A 20484-nucleotide genomic window follows, 5' to 3' on the forward strand; every position below is an offset into this window, starting at 1 on the left:
GTTAATTCCAATGATTTGAAAGGTACTCGGCAAAAAAAAAACTGTATTCTTAATCGGAATGCAATCTCAACCAGAGTCGATATAGTAAACCCGACAAAGAAATTCAAACGTATGTTGAAGAAAGTCGGACTGACAAGATATAAAATTCTATACAAATTTCTTTTGTTTGAAATGCAACCGTGGACACTCCCTGGCAGAAAAACTTGCAAATTTGCGTTCGTACAGAAAATTGCAAGTTTCGCTACATGAGAGAAATTTTGGGAGCATTTTTTCTTACTATCGGATATTTTGAGTGATAATTCTCGCTGGATTTTCGACGGACAAACCTATTGTCTTCCCTACAAGGCCTTTTCAGACTGACCGTTTCTCAATACACTCAAATAGAAACCAATACACATAAAAAACGCTGTAAAAATTTCCCTTCAATTTTAAGGCAGTAAAACAACGACCTTAAGTTAACATCAACCGAGGCCATGTGTTGACAAGTGATGCAAAATCACAGTTACACAAAAGAACTGGTCAGATTTTTCAGAAATCCCTTCAATTCTGATATAAAATATGATGCCAAAAGACTGCATTTAGATGACCGGTCATATGACCGGCAGATGTCTCGTAGGATTCCCAGAGAGTTTTGCTTTATCTGGGAAGACAATATCTACATGTAATATTTATTCTGTTTGTTGGCTCTATATCCAATCTTAAGAGTCTTAACAGTGAAACAATTTCTTATTTTCTAAGTTTGCGAATAAAACTTCACACTTAAAATTGAGACATTTATAAGAAACATTTTATGAAGGAAATCGCTTCTTCGTTTAAACTAAAAAAAAGCGAAAACGGCCCAGTTTCATAAAATCCTGCCTGACATGAAAATTTTCTCCACGATAAGGTTAGTAGTTTTCTAACAGATTTTGGGTCGCTTAGTCAAAAATGGAAACATATATACATATTTAAAATTTAAGAAAACAAGGCAAATAGCAAAATCGGCTAAAAACGGCTAATTTTTTTCTGCAAAACGGCTAACAAATCGGCTGCCGGCTAAATCGAAATTTCTCCGGCTGTTTGCTATCGCAACCGGCTAAATATAGCCGGAAAACGGCTAAAATGGCAACACTGGTTATTACTTAGGGTTTACACCGTACAATATTGTCAAGACAATTATGTCAAAATGATGTGTTTGTTGTAAACACGGCGAACTCATATTACAACAAACACATAATTTTGTCAAAATTGTCTTGACAATATTGTCCGGTGTAAACCCTAACTTAGAGCTGTAAAAGTAACGAAAATTTGGATACCCGTATCTTTCGTATCGTTACATTACTCGCTACTTTTGATACAGGCACTTGTACCTCACAAGAATCATCCCAACAAATCTTGCAGCGTATGGAAATGTTCGATCGTACATATGCATACATGTACATATATACTTATGTATACACGCAACATATTTTTGTGTCGATTCGAACAATTTGATACAATCAAGCACTTGTACCTCACACGAATCATGCATGCATGTACGTACATATACACGCAACGCACTTTAGTATCGATACGAAAAACAGCTTCGTTACTGCACAATATGTTGTGCTCCGCGTTGCCACAGACACATTTTTTTTCCTACCAAAATTTCCTACCATAACCAACCAAAACCTACCAAACATTTTTTTTAATTGTAATATATATATTTTTTTCAATGTCAAATTTTTTAAAAACATAGCTAACATAACATTTAGTTAGTACAGTACAATAAAAACAAATTAACTGCGTATAACGATTCATTTTACTGTACATACGTACATATGGTCATTAGATACGAATAAAGACGCGAGCGCAAAAGTTGTCAGTGAAAAAAGATGCGTAAAAAATTTCGGCGAAAAAGAACTCTTTGGGCCGGTTACTCCATGTCTGGTTAACACTAATCTTCGGTTAAACATCTTTATCGACGTGTTCGACTTCATGTATACAACAGGGAGTCGGTAACGGGGATAACTATGTTTAATCGTAGTGTTAACCAGACATTGAGTAACCGGCCCTTAACATAGGCGAGGGCAAAGAAAGACGCGTTAACCTCTTTGACGGCGAAAAAAAAACGAAGAAGACTTATTTCAATTATGTTTGCGGGTATACGAATTCCCAAAAGAGTTTTTTCCGGAATGATGTTGAATCCATGTTTACGCGTCTTTTTTCACAAATTGTTTCCACGCATCCTTTTTCGCCGTCAAAACTCCCGAGCGTCTTTACTCGTGTCAAGTGACTATATTATTATTATTACGTCGGAGATACCCGCGTTGCGACCTAAGAAGATATATTGTACTAAATCCTAATTGTCATCGGTCTAACCTTAGGTTATTTAAAAAGCTCAGCACTTTGGATAAAAATTTTAGATGGAGAAGACAATCCTTCTCCAAGGTGCATCAATCTACTATTCATGCTTTGTGGACCGGTACATAGAATATACTCTGGGGTTTCCTTCACCGGCCCACAAAACCTACAGAAAGACCCTTTAATTCAATCCGTACGTTAACTTGCAGTGTGCTGTCAGGTAGCCAGTAAAATGTTTTATGTTCTAGGTATCTTTCGGAGTTCCTCCTGAAAAATTATGAATCTCTGATTGTCTTATTTCCTTCGACTTCCGCCAGTGTGCAGCAATTCCCAGCTAGCTCCTAAGTACGTCTGCAGTGTATCCTTTAGATGTACCGCAGAAAGGCTCGGAACGATGCAAACGCATTTGGGCTCTACTCTTTGCAAGAACCCTCCACAGCGGTACGCTATTGTGGGCTCCCAGGTGGTTCAAGAGTTCACAAGCCTTGATGCCGTTTAAAAGACTCTAAGGCTTCTAACGCTGCATGAATATCTTACATAATATTTATTCTGAACTCATTTGTCTCCTACGATAAAATTCGCGAACACAGACTTCGACTGCAAAGACCTCCGCCCAGGTTGGGTACAAGCCCATTGGCAGACTTTCCTAGAATCTTGGTCCAAGTACGCCATAAAGTATATATGGATGTTCGTATTGTATATTGGCAAAAATAAGGGTATACGAAAGAACGATAGAATACAAGATTGCGCATTCCCGCAGAATGAAATTTGTGGCAACGGGTAAACAAAGAATATGGCGAAGAAGAATGAGTTGACAGTTGTGAATTTGCAGTGAGAAAACGTGTTTTCTTCTCGATTCACCAATTTCTCAAGCCATCTTTGAATAAAGCAAATTAAGCACTACGTTAACAAAAAATATACAACCACTCTTGAAATGTGTTCAAAAGAATAGGTCTTATTAATTAACTATTTAGAATTTTTGTGTTTGTATTGCAGGTGCCGAAAAAGTGATAATATCTTGTCGCAGCGCATGTTTTCCTGCAGAAAGTGGTCGATGCTTGCTTACCTCCGATTTTAATTTGTAATTTGTGGTATTTCAACGTTTTCAACTTAATATGTCGTGTTTAAAAGTGGTCCGTAAAGTGATTCATGAACTCTACCCACTTTCCGGCCAAGGCGTCGTTGCGGGGAAACAAAAAAAACTGCAATTGGGGGCTTTACCCCTACGGCTGCTGCAATTCAACACACGACACGACTTTTTTATAAAGTTTTTATTACAAATAAAACGTTTTTTACTTCAGAACGCACGAATTACTTCGATTTTTCACTTGAAAGTACACAATACGTTTGCAATACGTCTGCACTTGTTTCTAAACAAAAAGTTTGTTTACGTATTGCCATAAATGTCAAAGTCGGCAAAACCAATGTAGCGGTTTCGGGAATGCGCCACCTTCAGTTCATTTCACCATGGGGTATACGTTTATACTGAGGAATCATGTTTGCGGCCGCCGTTATACGAACGCACCGGTGAAATATTAAGGTAAAAAAAATTGCTAAATGTTTGGAGATACATATTTTCTATTTTTCTCAAAAAACTATTACTCGTAGTCCCGAAACCTACCAAAATCCAATGAAGCCTACCAACCTACCAAATGGAAAAAACCTACCAGTTTTGGTAGGAAAAGCCCATGTTTGGCAACACTGGTTATGTTTTTACGTGTGTTGTGTTCACGTTAGGAATGTATAAAAACATCGATGTGTCGAGAACATCGATGATCGTGACTTCAAACACAGTAATTTTGTAAGCGCTTTAAAATTTTGAGCGGACGTTTGTTCCTTTAATGAATTTGTAAATTCCATTTAATAAATGTTCATATGTGTATAAGTAAGAAATAGTTTAAATCGTATCGACTCGCCGACGAGCTCGCCATCGAATGAAAAGCGGGCGGACCGCAAAAATAACTCGTATGTAGTACCAACTAAAATTTTAATACATTTACATTAAAACTACACTTCGTTTCAAAATAAAAATCCACCACAAGTTTTAACAATAAATTTTTTTCGTATTTAATTTGAGATCTCTTTTTTATAAAAATTTAGTTCATTCTTTAACAAAAACAATATAAATCCAACTTAAAATTGTGTGCAATATTCTAAAAATATTAGCAAGCTTTCCTTAAAACATCGGTAAAAACATCGATGTTCGATACATCGAGCTATCATCGATGTAATTTTTGGAAACATCGATTCTTCAAACATCGATAGTCACATTGTGATTTGCAGCCCTAATTCACGTTGATGTTGCATATACGGAACATGCGAGTAACGAGATTATTATGTGAGTTGTTACGCATACATTGGGAGCAGCAGTGAATCACAGTATATATAGTAATAAATCTTTTTGAGTACTCCTCGGGGGTAAAATCCGATCAGGGTTGATAATGAGAAGGAGCATGAATTGGTTGTTGTATACAAAATTACTGTGGTATGAAAGGGAGCAACAACCGTACTATGGCAGAGTGGCACAAGTCATGACTGTGTAATAGTAACCGAAACTAATTGCAAAAGTGTATAAACATTGCAAATTATTGTCTATTATTATAGACTAGTAAACCCGGATGGCGTTAAAAAGCCAAAAGTTGAATTCCACTTTTTAAGCAGGTGAAACCCTATTCAAAAACCTCCAAAAACATTCTTAATTATTTATCTAAACCATTTCTGAGTGGTGAGAGGTCTCGCATGGTGTCGGTTTTCATTTCATCAAATTTCAAATCAACCTGTACCGCTAAAAAGCTCTAACTTCAAAAAATAAAACGTTATCGCACATCTATGTAGAATCCGCGTTCTCTAATTTGACTTCTAATTTTGGAAATTCTAAATAGCGTTGCAGATGAGATGTCCTTAAAAAAATAGATGGCAACCATAATGAAAAATATTATCAGTCTAAAGTTTTCTTAAAAACCTCGTTTGACCCAAATATTTCGATATTTTATTTATGTAGCTTGTTTATAAGTAAAACAAATTCGACTTTTCAAACAGGTGGCAACCCCTTTAACAGTATTTTCAAACTAAAATCTTTTTATCGTCATTGTTATACATATTTCAATTAACTGATGAATTAAGTTGAATTTGTTTTTTAAAGCGGCAACCCTCTTAAAAATTCCTTTCGAACCAAACTTTCGTTAAATAGTTTTCGTGTGACATTGTTATAAGTATTTCAAGTAACTGATGAATGAAGTTGAAATTTATTTTCTAAACATGTGGAAATCCTCCTAAATATAGTTCTGAAATAAAGAATGTTAAACCCATTTCCATCGATAATCATCGTTTAGTTATTCACTTAATTTGTTATACAATTTGAATTTAACCTTTCAATCTGGGGCAACATTCAAACACATCAATATTCTAAATTGTCAAACTAAATATTTCTTAAAACTCTTTCATTTGACATCCATTTTTATTATTTCATACAACTTGGGTATAAAATAATTTAATCAACTTCTCAAATATGTGGCAACCCTCTTCAAAATATTTCTAAACTACTACCTTCTTAATTCGCTTTTATCTGACACCCATATAGTGATATCTTATTCACTTACCAAATTCCTTTAATTAAAATTTAATTACATTTCTTAAACATGTGGCAACCCTTCTACATGTAGTTAAGATATAAAGCTTTTTCAAAACCATTTCGTTTGATACCCATATTGGAACAATTCATTTACCTTTTTAAATAATTTGTGCCTAATTTCATAACTGGTGGCAACTCTTTTCGGCCCTTTAATTTGACACCTTACTTTTTTATCAGGTGGCTAATCTTTTCGAAAAAACAAAACCAGTTTGCACATCTACAGGCCAACCGCTTTAATTTGACACCCCATTTTTGAAAATCGAACGAACGGTGCAGATCTTTTATGGTGCACAAAAAATGCCCTCGCGTATTATATATATATAGATAGATACTAGTACATATTATCATAGTTCAGTGTATAACTTGTTATTTTACACCGCACTTGATAATGAATTGTTAAATGCTGAAAACGTTTATAACTTGTAGATCACTCAAACTTGGGTGTGCTTAATGAACTGTCTGGGCGGATGCGCCGGCTGGCATTGGGGTCTGTATAGCTATAGAAACCTGGTTTTTTTAAATAAAGACTTAAATATATTCGGAAATTTAGAATTTTGCTTGATAAATTCAAAAAATTTGCGGTTTTTATAAAAATACTAGCTTATACCCGCTGGTTTCACCCCGCGCTTTATACAAATATGAAAAATAATTTAATGATGTTAGATTTTATTTCTGTGCCCATTTCGTTATAGCTCGTTTTTTTTAAGCGAGTTAAGGTATTTAGGCCGTTTAAAATTATGAAATTATAAAATCTCGTCTGCGCGCTAGGCATACGAAAGATATCAATCCCTCTAAGTTTACCTTAAAATGTTTCCAGGTATAAGACGCGTGAACGTGTAACCTTCTTGGAGGTGCCACGGCGAGTTCTAATATTTCCAACTCAAATTTAGCAACCTGGTCTTGATAAAATACCACTTCTCATTACTGTAGCAAATGCCTCAAGAGAGCTTTAGATTATAAGGCCGAACCCGGCTCTCCCTTTTCCATTTAATGAAATTTATTCTGTCAGTACGGCACTTACAAATAAATCTCCATAACAAATTTAAAATACTTCGAGATATTTTCTATCCTTCCAGAGATATGTATTAAGAAGTTTTTAGTATGTATGGGAGGCGACATGCCTCCTTTTTTAATAACTCACATTTTTTCCATGAGCAATTGATACATTTTGTATACACAACTCCATACCAAGTTTCAGTATTCTTGCACAAACACTTCCAGGGATATGTGGCAAGAAAAAGTAAATTTGTACTGGAAGAGCCACGCCATGAATTTAGAATTGATTTTATATACCCCAGTACCAAGTCCCAGTACTCTACCATGAACACCTCTAGAGATAAGCAGTATAAAACAGTAAATTTGTACGGTAGGAACCATGTCTCCTTTTCGAATAACGCAAATTCTTCTCCATAAGTATGGAATTAATTTTGTATACACATCTCGGTGCCAAGTTCCAGTCCTCTGCAATAAACACCTCCAGAGATATGCAGCATAGAAAAAGCAATTTGCATGGGAGTTGCCACACCACCTTTTCCAATAACTCTCATTTTTCTCCATGAGTATGGTATTACTTTCACATACATACATACATATGTATTTGCATACCAAGCTTGAGTGCTTTACCCCAAACATTTGAAGAGATATGCAATATGAAACTTTCAGTCAGTATGGGAGGTGCTACGCCTCTTTTCCAAAAACGTCAATTTTTCTCCGTGAATATGAACATGATTTCACACAGTGTTGGCAAACTCTTAATCTGATCAACGATTAAAAATTAACGATTAAAATGTTAGTCGCGTTTGACAATTAAAATTAATTAGTCGTAATCAACTGTACGGTTAATCATAAAAATTTTTTTAATTGTTAATCGCTGGCTGCGATTACGATTAATTAATTTAAAACATTAATCGTTAATCCAATTAAAAATAAAATCTGATTAATTTGTCTAGTTTGTCCGAGTTTGAAACCAAACACCAGTTATAGTAATTATTTTGTGTTTTACGCTTATAAAAAGCACATAATATAAAAAAATATAATTATTGTTATTAGTAATACATAAACTGGGAACTTTTACACAACTAGTTTGTAAAATGTTTGTTGGTGTATATCTTAATGAAAATGCAAACCAAATTGCTTAGATTGATGAGGAAACCCGACTTAGCTATACCGGATTAACTTGCTTAGTGTGCACAGGGAAATTCCAGCATAACTTAATTAATCACCAAACCTACTTGATCAAATTAAGAGTTAATGATTAAAAATTAATCTTTTAATCGCTGTAACTATTAAAATTAATCATGATTAACTGTAATCAGATTGAATTTAATCGAATTAACTAACTAATTAAAACATCAATCGATTAATGCCAACATTTATTTCACATACATATCATTATACCAAGTTTCAGTTCTCTCCCACAAATACTTCCAGAGATATGTATGTAATATGAAAATTCCAATTTGTATAGGAGGCGCCTTGAGTTATCGGACTTACTTTCAGTCTAATACCATCCTTCCGAAATCCGTAGTAAGTGTACTAAATTTCGTTCTGATTGGAAACCCGGTTAAGGAAGTAGCCTATTTTTCAGTCCAGGTCATAAACCATCTTTGAGCTAAATTTCATTTTCAAACAGGTGGCAATTCTTAAAAAAGTAGCCTATTTTCCAGTCTAGGTCATAAGCTATCTGTGTGCAAACTTTCATGCAAATCAGTTCAGTCATTTACGCGTATTAATTTAATTAAACTTTCATAATACGTGATAACTCTTAAAATAGTAGCCTATTTTCCAACATAGGTCATAAGCTATCTCTGTGCGAAATGTCACGCAATCTGTTCAGTCATTTCCGCGTATTAATTTATTTACAACTTTTTTAACAGGTGGCAACTCTTTCAAAAAATTAGCCTATTTTCCACTGTAGGTCATAAGCTATCTACTTGCAAAATTTCATGCAAATCCGTTCAGACTTTTCCGCGTATTAAATTAATAAAACTTTTTTAGCAGGTGGTAACTCTTAAAAAAGGTAGCCTATTTTTCAACCTAGCTCATAAGCTATCCGTGTGAAAACTTCCATGCAAATCAGTTCACTCATTTCCGCGTATTAATTAAATTAAACATTACTAACAGGTTGCAACTCTTAAAAAAGTAGCCTACTTTCTAACCTAGGTCATAAGCTATCTGTGTGCAAAATTTCATGCAAATCCATTCAGTCGTTTCCGCGTATTAATTTAATGGAACTTTTTTAACAGGTGGCAACTCTTAAAAAAGTAGCCTATTTTCCAATCTAGGTCATAAGCTATCTGGGTGCAAATTTGCATTTTTCAAATCCATTCAGTCGTTCCCACATATTAAATAAATTAAATTTTTTTAATAGGTGGCAACTCTTAAAAAAATAGCCTATTAACCAATCTGGCCCATAAGCTATCTGCGTACCAAATTTCATGCAAATCCGTTGAGTCGTTTCCGCGTGATGATTTCCCAAACATCCAAACATACAAACTTTCACATTTATAATATTAGTAAGAAGTAAGATAATCTTACAATGGACTTTTATTACACTATGCGACAGTCAAAATCGGGATGGGATGAAACCAACGGGAAATGTTATATCGGTCAAAAACAAGTTATACGTGTCCCGGCGTTTCGCTGGGTCACGTCTAGGAATCGAGATATATATATAACTATCATATAGGGGAAATTGTCACCTTTGGTGGTCTTTTTTTGACATAACTTGAGAACCACTAGTCCGATTTTGCTCAAACAAATTAAAAAAAAATAAAAATTACAATTCCTTTTATCTGTTCATATAACGTTTTTCTATATAATCAACAGTTTTGCCAGTAAAAATAAATGTATGAAGAAAAAAAAAATTTTTTGCCTAAAATATTAAATTTTTTAAAACTGTTGATTATATAGAAAAACGTTATATGAACAGATTAAAGGAATTGTAATTTTTAATTTTCTTAAATGTGTTTGAGCAAAATCGGACTAGTGGTTCTCGAGTTATGTCAAAAAAAGACCACCAAAGGTGACAATTTCCCCTATATGATAGTTATATATATATCTCGACTCCTAGACGTGACCCAGCGAAACGCCGGGACACGTATAACTTCTTTTTTACCGATATAACTCTCCCCGGTAGTTTGAACCCTTCCCGATCACTGACCCCTACCATTTGTCTCACAGTGTTATTAATTTTAAACTTACATTTACTTTACTATAACACATAATTATGTATATTTTTCCTCGAAAAGAACTTTCTCTAATCATGATGCGAAATTCCCCACAGTAAGTGCTGCCGTGCGCGCAAAACGAAAACGCTGCACACAACCCAAAAGTACTCTTCGGGGACCAAATGGTGAAAAACGGCGAAAAGGTTTATTACTGTGTATACTGCATTGTGGAAGAATACAAGTGAGATATCTTAGGGTTGACAGATAGTTGACAGGGTGTTCAATATGGCGATGACAGTGTGAACAATATGGCAGCCAATATGGCATACAACACCGAATGGCCCGAAGTAGCCAAACTACGACCCGAATGAAACGCTTCGTGAAAATCCAGGGTTGCGAAGTGGTATTTTGTTGGAAAATATAAAAGCCAGGATTTTGTGCAGCGCCGAATTTTAACAAAAGAGGGTTTTGTGTTCTCAAGATGAACAGAAAAGGGTTGCTGTGCTGTTTCGTTTTAAGCTTATTTTAATCTTAAGGTATCTAATTAAATATTAAAAGGAGACAAAAATTAAAGCAAAAATTTAAAATATATGTACATATCTGAAAATTATAAATAAAATATATATTTTCACGAGAGACAAATTAAATAAAATGGGTTAACTTTAGGGGAAATATACTTATCATATTGGGTCAGATAGCGCTTTTACGTTATAAATAAAAATAATTCCTACTTAAATTTTATATAATTTTGGTAACGTATTTCTAAGCTGACCCTGAGATCTGTGAAATAATACATATTTATGTGCATATATTGTGTTGATTATGCTCTAAATCGCTAAATAATTCTTGCAGCAATCAGCACCATTGGAAAGTGAAGTGACAATAGGCTGGTTTTCGTTTTAAATTCGTATTATTGTTATAATAAATTACAATTATTGTTTGTTTCCATTTCTGTCAACCGCGCAAATTATTTATTAAAAAAAATGTCGTTTAAAAATAGCAATTTTGTTTACTTTTGAATAAGACTTTATCGAGTGCGCTATAAAGACAGGGGGATAAATGCTGTAAAGAAATATATGTTGAGTCCAATCGGTTTTTTGCTAATCCGGTTTTTGTGTAGGTATAAACAAGGTATATTAAAAAAATAAATCTCCATGAAAAAATATCGTTATTTTCGTATTTAAAATTATTCGGAATTTTATGGGGGGTTATAAAAACTCGTTTTAATTGAAACTTTGTTTTTTTCGGCTATATTTGTTATTATTTATTGGCCCAGATGCAAATATTGAATGAACTAACATATTTTAAATATTTACGGAACTACCATTTGTATGCAACCCTGCCTATCCTGTATTCAAGTAGATGTAATTCGAGAAATTTAAACGGATTTCTTTAAATCAACCTGAGCTGCGGACATATTGCGAATTCATTTTAAAACATTAACCACTACATTATATTAGTATTAAATACTTTCAATTAAGAAACAATTCTTACTAGAAAATAAATATGAATCGGTTTATTTTAAATATTCCAATGTATATTTTTTGTTAATGCAGATAGTGCGGATTTAACGTATTTTATAACCGTTACATGGGGAAAAGAAATTTTAGGCAGATTGTTATTGACAATTTTTACATAATTTACGATTGCAATCAATTTCTTTCAAAACTATAATCTAAATGATTGCAAGTTGTATTTTTTACGATCAAAACAGATTCCAATATTAGGTATATTATGCAAATGCAATCCAATTTGATTTGAGTTATTCAGTTTTAGATACATTTATATTTCTGTGTTCGTATGGAATAGTAGTTTATGTCGGGAAGCTGGCTTTAGTATAATCCGGCATTGCCTTTATTATTTACAACACATGGAATTTTTTGATGACCCTTAACAAGAATATGGACGTGCTAGTATCGGAACTATTTCTTGCACGTTTATTTATCCAAAATTTCTTCAACGGCTCGGCGCCAGTGAGGGTATGCTGCGAATGCTGCATTATACTAAAACCAGCCTTTCGACATAAGCTACTATTCCATACGAGTGGAGCACGTGCGAAATGCGGATTTTCCCAGTTGCAGTACAGCAGTAACTCGACACCTTCCTCACCAACCGCTCTGTCCTCTATGAGCTTCTTAATGTAACTGCAAATAAAAGATGAAAATTTGAGAAAAAATACTATCACAGCGTTTCACTTGTAGCGTTTCACTCTTGTAGTATATTGGCTATCAAGCACCAGAAAATTTCCATCACGCATGCCATATGCCACCGATTGTCGTGGATCAATGAAAATACTGTCATCACAGCTTTTTGGTACTCCAGCAACTGGTGTGTCTATGGCGGAGTTATGTGGAGCTGTTGCATGTATTTTATATGGTTCCGCTAAAGTGCACTACTACCGTGTATAAATTGGCCGACCTTCTAATAAATCCAATCCTATTGTATCGTCATCGCCGCCAGTCACCAAGAAATTTCCACTTGGGTGAAATGCAACATCATTCTCCGCGACGAATGCACTGTATTAGCTCGCCTTCAGCTTTGTCAAATATCTTAACGCGGTTCCAACTTAATGCTAAAGCCATCAGATTGCCGTCTGGATGCCATGCCAGCGGTCGTCCCATACCTCTTCCCCCGGTGAACGTTCGCATACATTCGCCTGAAAATGTATCGCAAATTCTTAACTTGTCGCCGCACGATGAAATGAACTTACCATTGGGGCTGAATTTTGCTGCGCGCACCCATTTGTGTGTATTTTGAATCAGTATTTTGATGGCTGTTCGCCATTTTTCTAGTCTGCAAACGAATAAGCTGACGAAGAAGCAAACAAATTCAAGCACATTGTTGCATTCTACCGTACATTTTAAAAGCTTTAAAATCTTAAAACATATGTGAAAAACTTTTATAATCTGAATATTTCTAATGTCGCAATCAAAACCAAATTTTATAAATAGCATTTTTAAAAAGAAATCATCTAATATTTTTCAAGTTTTTGGGCATATATGTTACCATTTGAACAACTAATACTACCAAGTTTTAAGAGACTATTTAATGCAACTCAGGTCAAAAAAGCGCACTTTAGACCAAAATAAGCAACTCTAAAAAACAGATGATCGCAGCTGTGGCCCAGGATGACGTCTATTGCTAAGATATCTCACTTGTATTTGTACACAATGGTATACTGTGAGTGAATGCAGGCGGCATGACACAATAGGGTTCACTATGGCTAGTCATGTCGGCTGGGCTGGGTTCTTGCATACACTCCTGTTCCCGGCGCCGTAGTAGAGAAAAGTCATGCCTGTCAAACATCCCAACGGACGGACACACAACAATTCAAAATTCAAAGAAAAAAAAAAAAAAAATCCGTTACAAACAAAAAAGCTGGAAAAGAACGTTAAATGTAATATTTAAAATAAACTGAAAATCGTCGTTAAAGAAAAACAAACTAAAACTGAAATAAAAAGGAAATTAAGAAAACAAAAACCTACGCCGAATATGGTTGGGGGCCACTAGTGGTAGTGTGGCCCCTGGTGCTGACCCACCCTCATCCATGGTCACCGGCGCACCATATTCCCGATGACCCCATTATAAGTCTCTGCGGTGCCTTCCTAAGTAATAAGGACCAGCATTCCCATTTTAATTATAAATTTTTATTGACAATTCATTTTTCCTTACAGGCTAGGTGCTAAACTAATTATCTTAACGCTAAGTAATCTCAACCCTAACATCTAACGAAAAGTAATTATACTTAATAACTAAGTAGGTTTTACCTATTAAGTCTAAGGTGAGTAAATTAATCGTAAGACTATAGTTTAGGCAAGTACTGGTGTAGGTATTTATCAAATAAGGTAAGTAAGTGTAATTAAGGTAAGTATATGTAGGGTAATTAAGCTGATTTAATTTTATATAGGTAAGTATAGGTAGGGTAATTAAGCTGAATTAATTGTATATAGGTAAGTATAAGTAGGGTATAGAAAAATAAAATTATATTAAGTTAAACAGGTATTTAAGTATTTCCTTTTAATCTTCTAATTTCTACTTTTTTTCTTTTAGTTTATTATTATTAGTATGATTATTATTTATTTATATTTGTTATATTGTGTCCAGTTGTTGTTATGATTTTTTTTCTATGTTTGTTTATTTAAAGTTATCTTAGTCGAATTTGCGTTATATTTTTATTTTATGTTAATTTATATTAGGTACTTTTAGTTATATAACTTTCGTTTTATTTCTTGTAATTTTTTGTTTTATTTAAACTTTTGCTTGAATCATTTTGATTCAGTTTTAGTTAATTGGATTAAGGTTTAATTAGTTTAATTTCATTACTATTTATTGTAATTAAATTTTATTTTTATTTTAGTTAATTTAATTTAATTTATTTACGTTAATAATAACTATTTTTAACGAGTTTGTTTCTCAACAAAAAAAATTTAGCGGTTCCAGCAATTCTACTTTATTTGATTCAATTTAACTTAATTTTAATTTTATCTCCTGATATTTCACTTGAGTTTAGTTAATTTAATCTAACTTCACTTTCTCTCCCATTTATTTACTTTAATCTAATTCTATTTAAATTTTAGTTACTTATATTCGTAAATTTTTTCCTACTTTGTTCTTTTACTTCTAACAAATTCACTCTTTTATTGGTTTAGTTAGATTAGTTATTCTTATTTTCCGATTAATTTAAATTCTATTCAGGAAATTCCATTCACTCATTATATTACTGTAATTTTAAATTTTAAATTGAATTTCTTTATCTGTTTTCTTACAATTAATAAATTTACTTATTTTTTTATCTAGTTTTTCTTTTCTTTTTCTCTTTTAAGCCAGTAATTGTGTAGATAGGTGCGTAGACATGGGCATATAGTATATCAGATATACATACATATATACCTATGTATATACCTATGCATACATATATTGCTACGTCTAGTACTTTATGCCGAATGTATTAGGGCCCGAAGGACTCACCCACTGTTGCAGCAGGCTTTAGTGGGCCACTGCTGTTGTTGTTGTTGGTAATGATGCGGCTGCTGCTGATGTGGCTGCCGTTGTTTTACTACAGCTGCTGCTGTGGCAGCCGTTGTTGTTGTTGTACTGCAGCTGCTGCTGTGGCAGTTGTTGTGGCACGTTGTAGGCGCGCGGATGTTGCGCGTTCGATACTGCGTGGTAGGTCCCTTGTTATTGTGGCACTCGTGTTGTGCGTTATTGCCCGTTCGATGCCGGCTTGCTACTTTAGGTGCGCCACTAAAGTGGCACCCGTGTTGCGCGTGGTGGCGCGATATTGCGCGTTTGATGCTGGCGTGCTGCGTTGGGTGCGCTCCTAGAGTGGCACCCGAGTTATGCCGTTGTAGGGGCGCTGCAGTGGTGGCGGCAATTAGAGCCGGATGGAGGAGCTGAAAAAGAAGGTGAATACTGTTAGAAAGAGCACAGAACTTTTGTTTTAAGTCAAATTTGAATCCTTTGGTTACATGTGCAGGTTAAAGTTTTTAGATTCGGTTAGCGCGTTTGTACATACTGACTGTTCGACAGTTTAATTCGTCAATTTCAAGGGGTATGTGTGTGGTTTCCTGCTGTAAGTTAATCCATTCAAATAACAGTAGGCTGGAACAGGTTAGAGTAACTTACAGCAAGAAAATCCTAATGAAACACGGGGAACGCTCATTAGCACCACTTACACTTACTAATGATGATTATACCTACCTTGCTTGCTGCTGATGAAGGTGATGGTGTGACGTGCTAGATGCTTGTGCCGGGTGGTGGTGGTTAGCGTTAAACTGCTGCGGTGACGCTCTTGGTTGGTGGTGTTGTATCCCTTGCACAATCCGGTCGATCAAAGCGAATAGCTGTATTTGTGTGGATATTTCCAAGGTAGTTTATAGTAATTCGTGATTTGCAAATCACGATATTTATTCGTCCAACCACCGTAACTTCAGAACAACCAGTTTCATAAAAAATACACACTTTCGCACAAGTATTAAATGTTAGGCCTTTCCCCCTAATCCAGGCACTTCGCCAAAAGCGTTTGCACAATTTTTCTTTTCATTGAACTCGTTTCGCCCAAAAACTAAAGAAATATTAATTTGCCGGAGCCAATGGACAGAATTTCTTTACACTTTAATTATTTAATGCCGATTTCCGTACCCCGAGTACTAATAATTATTCGTGTCCCAACTATTTGTAAAATTCACTCGCGTATGTACACATTTTTCACAAAATTTTCTGTCTTTTGTGTTTCACTATTCACTGTTCCACACTTTACTTGTTGAGTCTGCCATACCAATGACCGACCGTCATGATCCAACTACACAAGATCTGACAAGATGAAGCAAAAGAAAAAAGGGGTTGCCTTTCCTTTATGGCCGTTCGTTAAAGGGGCGGTGGGCGAAAGGTAAGTGGGCGTGGCACCTCTAACCCACCTTTTTGGAGAGGGAATGAACCGCCATTGACAAAAATGCGACCCCCAACCACCTAAGTCACCTATGGTTCCCTAGGGATCCCTTAGAAAAATTGCCAAAAATCACAATTTTCATTTGCGTTTATTCGCTTGAAAAATGTTAAATATTCATTTGCACAATACATTTTTATATACACATTATATATTATTATATACAAGACATTTTTATAAAACACCCAGTAACCAAAATAGACATCACTGGGGCGGCAGCCCCAGGTTTACCACACAGAAAGGGAATTCTAGTTACCTCATCCTTTCCCAAGGTTACATCACTGGGGCGGGAGCCCCAGTTAGGTGCACACAGAAAGGAGAATTCTACGTAGTAAGGGCCGCCTACACAGAAAGAAATTCTTCGCAAAAATACTGTGGACGCAAGTAAAAATTGCGATTTTTGGCCATTTTTCTGAGGGGTCCGTAGGGAACCATAGGGGGCCTAGGTGGTCTGAGGTCAATGGTGGTTCATGCCCTCTCCAAAATGGTCGGTTGGAGGGGCCACGCCCACTCCCCCTTCGCCCACCGCACCTTTAACGAACGGCCATAATGGAAAGTTTCCCCGAAAAAAGTATTTTTCTGGCTGACGTTTGTAATTTCGGCGCCATGTTATTTTCTGTGAAAAGTAAACAAAGAATATGAATACGAAGCATAATGAACCATATTGTAAAAAGTTAAAATTTGTAATAAAAAATCGCGGGTGTTTAACTCCATACCCTGCTTTACTACTAATTCAACGCTGAACAGGAAAACGGGTACGATAAAAAACTATTCTCTTTTATTGTTATTTTCTTAGATGTGGCAGCACTCTTCTAATGTCAGTGTGAAGCCATGGTTGAATCAACAGTTCTGTATTTACAATGTGCGTATACATATATAAGTGCGTGAAAATTATAAAAACTTACTTAATTTAATAAAAATACATCATAAATGTAAAAAATATGTTTATATTTTATTGTGCGGGGTTTTAATGCAACTATTTTTCCGAAGTGTATATAGTGTTTATTGTGTGAAATAGCGCCGAGAGGTTAGTTCAATTTACAAACTTTAACAACAAATAACTTAAAAACTATAAGCCTCCTGCGGCTAAAAGTATATATATTTGCAATCAGGAGAACTCGCCCTACCGCCCCCCCGCCCCTCCCCCTCCATATCCAACTTTTTTTTGTACGCGGGGGATACCAAACTAAAATTTTCCCCGCTGAAAAATCACTGTAATAAACCACCGACAAAATACACATAAACAGCCGTTCTCCCATTTCCACTTACTTTTGCGATTTGCGTTTTTGTAAAAATCGTACGGTTTTATTTTTGGGTGCTTCTGAATTCGCAACTTTTTATTATCGATAAGTTCCATTTTCCACATCGTTTCCAGCATTCTTAAAAGCCATCCCTTGAAGGTATGAAACAATTATCGCACATGTATCGTCCGCACCAAATCGTAAATCTTCGTTGCTTCGATAAATTTTCGTTGCCCAAAACGGAGATGTGTATAATAAATAGTGAATTAAACAAATAAAATCAACATAAAAAATTAATTTTAGGACGCCAAAAATATCGCAAAAAATAATGGGCATAATCAAAAATAAATTTAGACTAAGCTAGCTTGTTATTTAAGTAAATTTTGCCATGTACTTTTCATTCCACCGTCTCATCGGCAACCGAATTGAAACCGCAAAAATTTTCCGATTTGCGAATATTGGAGCACGTAATTTTGCGATTTGAAAAGTAAAACGCAAAACATTTGCGATTCTGAAAGAAAGAAACAAAAAAGAAATAGCAAACTTCAAAATTACGAACGTCACACAATTTTTTCTCAATTGCTATTACAAATGGCTGCTTCTCAACCGGTCAGATATGTTCTAATTGGTTCATGGCCGACCGTGGGGTTGCCAGCAGGTTTTTATACCCTTGCACGGCGAGAATATTCCATTTGGAAGAATAACGGGCACTGCTTCATTTGGACTAGTTCCGCTACTCTTCCAAATGGAATTGCCGCAGTGCAAGGAGGAATATCAAATAAAAAATCCGGGGTTGCCGTGACTCCTTTGCAAGTATTTTTACCGGACTTAACCGCAAAAAAAAATTTGAAAACAGATAGTTTACAAATTTGACAGTTCCGTGGTGAATACGAACGTCAGAATTTTATTTAGCTCATGTGCTACGTAAAATTTGACAACTTCTAAGTGTAATCAGCCTTATCATGAGTTTCATTTTTTCCGAACCGGTTCACTTTTCAACTTTTGGTTTCCTTGTATTTACTATGGGCGGATGAAAAATTTCCGGGCGAAACTCAGGATAAGCCAGAATATTATGGGCGGTAATAAAGAATGAAAATCAAAATGGAATCTGATAAAACAAAAAATCGTACGTTACTTGCAAGTTATAAAATAGATGTAAATTTAACAATTTCAGCAACACACAAAATAGAGCTTCTGCACGAGCGTTTGTGTGGTGTTTTCCAACTGTCAAAATTTGTCTTTGCGTTTGGCACAGCAAAACTCAATTTATTCGTACACCATGCCGAAAAAGTTACCTATTGCCACTGGCTCTATATCAGAATATTGATAATGTTACCGCCAGAATGTTTTAGTACAAAGGAAAACGTAGCTGTCAAACTACCATGTCACCTCAAAGATGCCAAAATACCAGCCCAGACATATATTGCTCTCTATATTCTAACATTTGTGTCAAGATATAAACTCAATCCTGTGAAGACGGGCAGTTACAGACAGCTGTCACAACTATCACCAGCCTCCGCGGGAAAGCGTTTATTAACCGAAAAAGTAGGCAAACAGACCCGCAGGAACTAGTGCCAATCAGCGACACTATCCGCAAGGAACACAGCTATCGCAAAATGGCAGACCTTCCATGCAGTTTTGGTGTTGCCGTACGCTCTAGAAAAAAATTATTAGATGGTGAAATTTATGGCACGCTACCGGGTGCGCTATACGCCGAAGAATAAAGTATTTATATTTTTTTTGTGCGGCGAACAGTAACCCATAACAGAGTAACGAAACAATTCTTGCAGCGTAAGGAAATGTTCGTTCGTACATACGCACACATGTATATATATACATATGTATACACGCAACTTATTTTTGTATCGATTCGAACAATTTGATACAATCAAGCACTTGTACCCAGTGATGGAAAAGTAGGCACAATAGTGCCTTCTTGGCCCTTTCATTCTCAGAGGCACTTTTGGCACATTTAATCCTGTTTTGGCACAATCATAAAATATAGAAGTTTAGCATAAAATGCCAATATATAACAAAAAATTACATACCACATTACAGATTAAAAATTACAAAAAGTGAAAATTAAAAGCACTTACAAATAAAATAAGGGCTGTGAGAATTATTTGCAAACCGCTGAATTCGCGGTTTTATAGTTCATTCAATGAAAGTGCAAGTTTCTGCAATATCCCGATGATTTTTGATATTTGTTTTTTGACGGTGACATACAATTTGATCCATTTAAAACAATTTCGAACACACTTTATATGAAAAAAATGCGTAACATCGAAAACTTGGAATCTCCCTAAAAATTCTGAATTCAAAGTATTTTGTTACGAAAACCTGCTGAGTTTTTATAATTTTTGTACAAAATTTGAAATTCCGATTTGTGTACATATATTGTGTTTATTAAATTGAGAATAAGACTTTTATATAAAATCAATTAAAAAATAATCAATGAAAAGAATAGGCGAAACTGGTCAAAATGTCTCACTGCCATTATTTCGCATATAGTTGCATACATATGTGTGTAAAGATGTCTGTCAATATAAACCACAATTATACCATCATGCAAAGTGGTTTAATGCTGGTTCCTATATTACTAAAATGAACGTGGTATAAAGCGAGTATACCATGAAACACAGCTAAACTAAAAGCTCTGACCTAAAACACAGCTGC

At 35.1% G+C, this 20484-nt stretch overlaps 1 protein-coding gene across 3 annotated transcripts in view; it reads left to right on the top strand.

The window, feature by feature from the left end:
* The window catches only part of LOC118740338 (ATP-binding cassette sub-family G member 4), a 559608-nt gene that overhangs the window by 441850 nt on the left and 97274 nt on the right, over window positions 1-20484 (top strand). The window lies entirely within an intron of this gene.

This window comes from Rhagoletis pomonella, unplaced genomic scaffold, assembly GCF_013731165.1.
Source record: "Rhagoletis pomonella isolate Grant_MI unplaced genomic scaffold, Rhpom_1.0 Rhpom_scaffold_00006, whole genome shotgun sequence".
In the NCBI taxonomy this organism is placed as follows: domain Eukaryota; kingdom Metazoa; phylum Arthropoda; class Insecta; order Diptera; family Tephritidae; genus Rhagoletis; species Rhagoletis pomonella.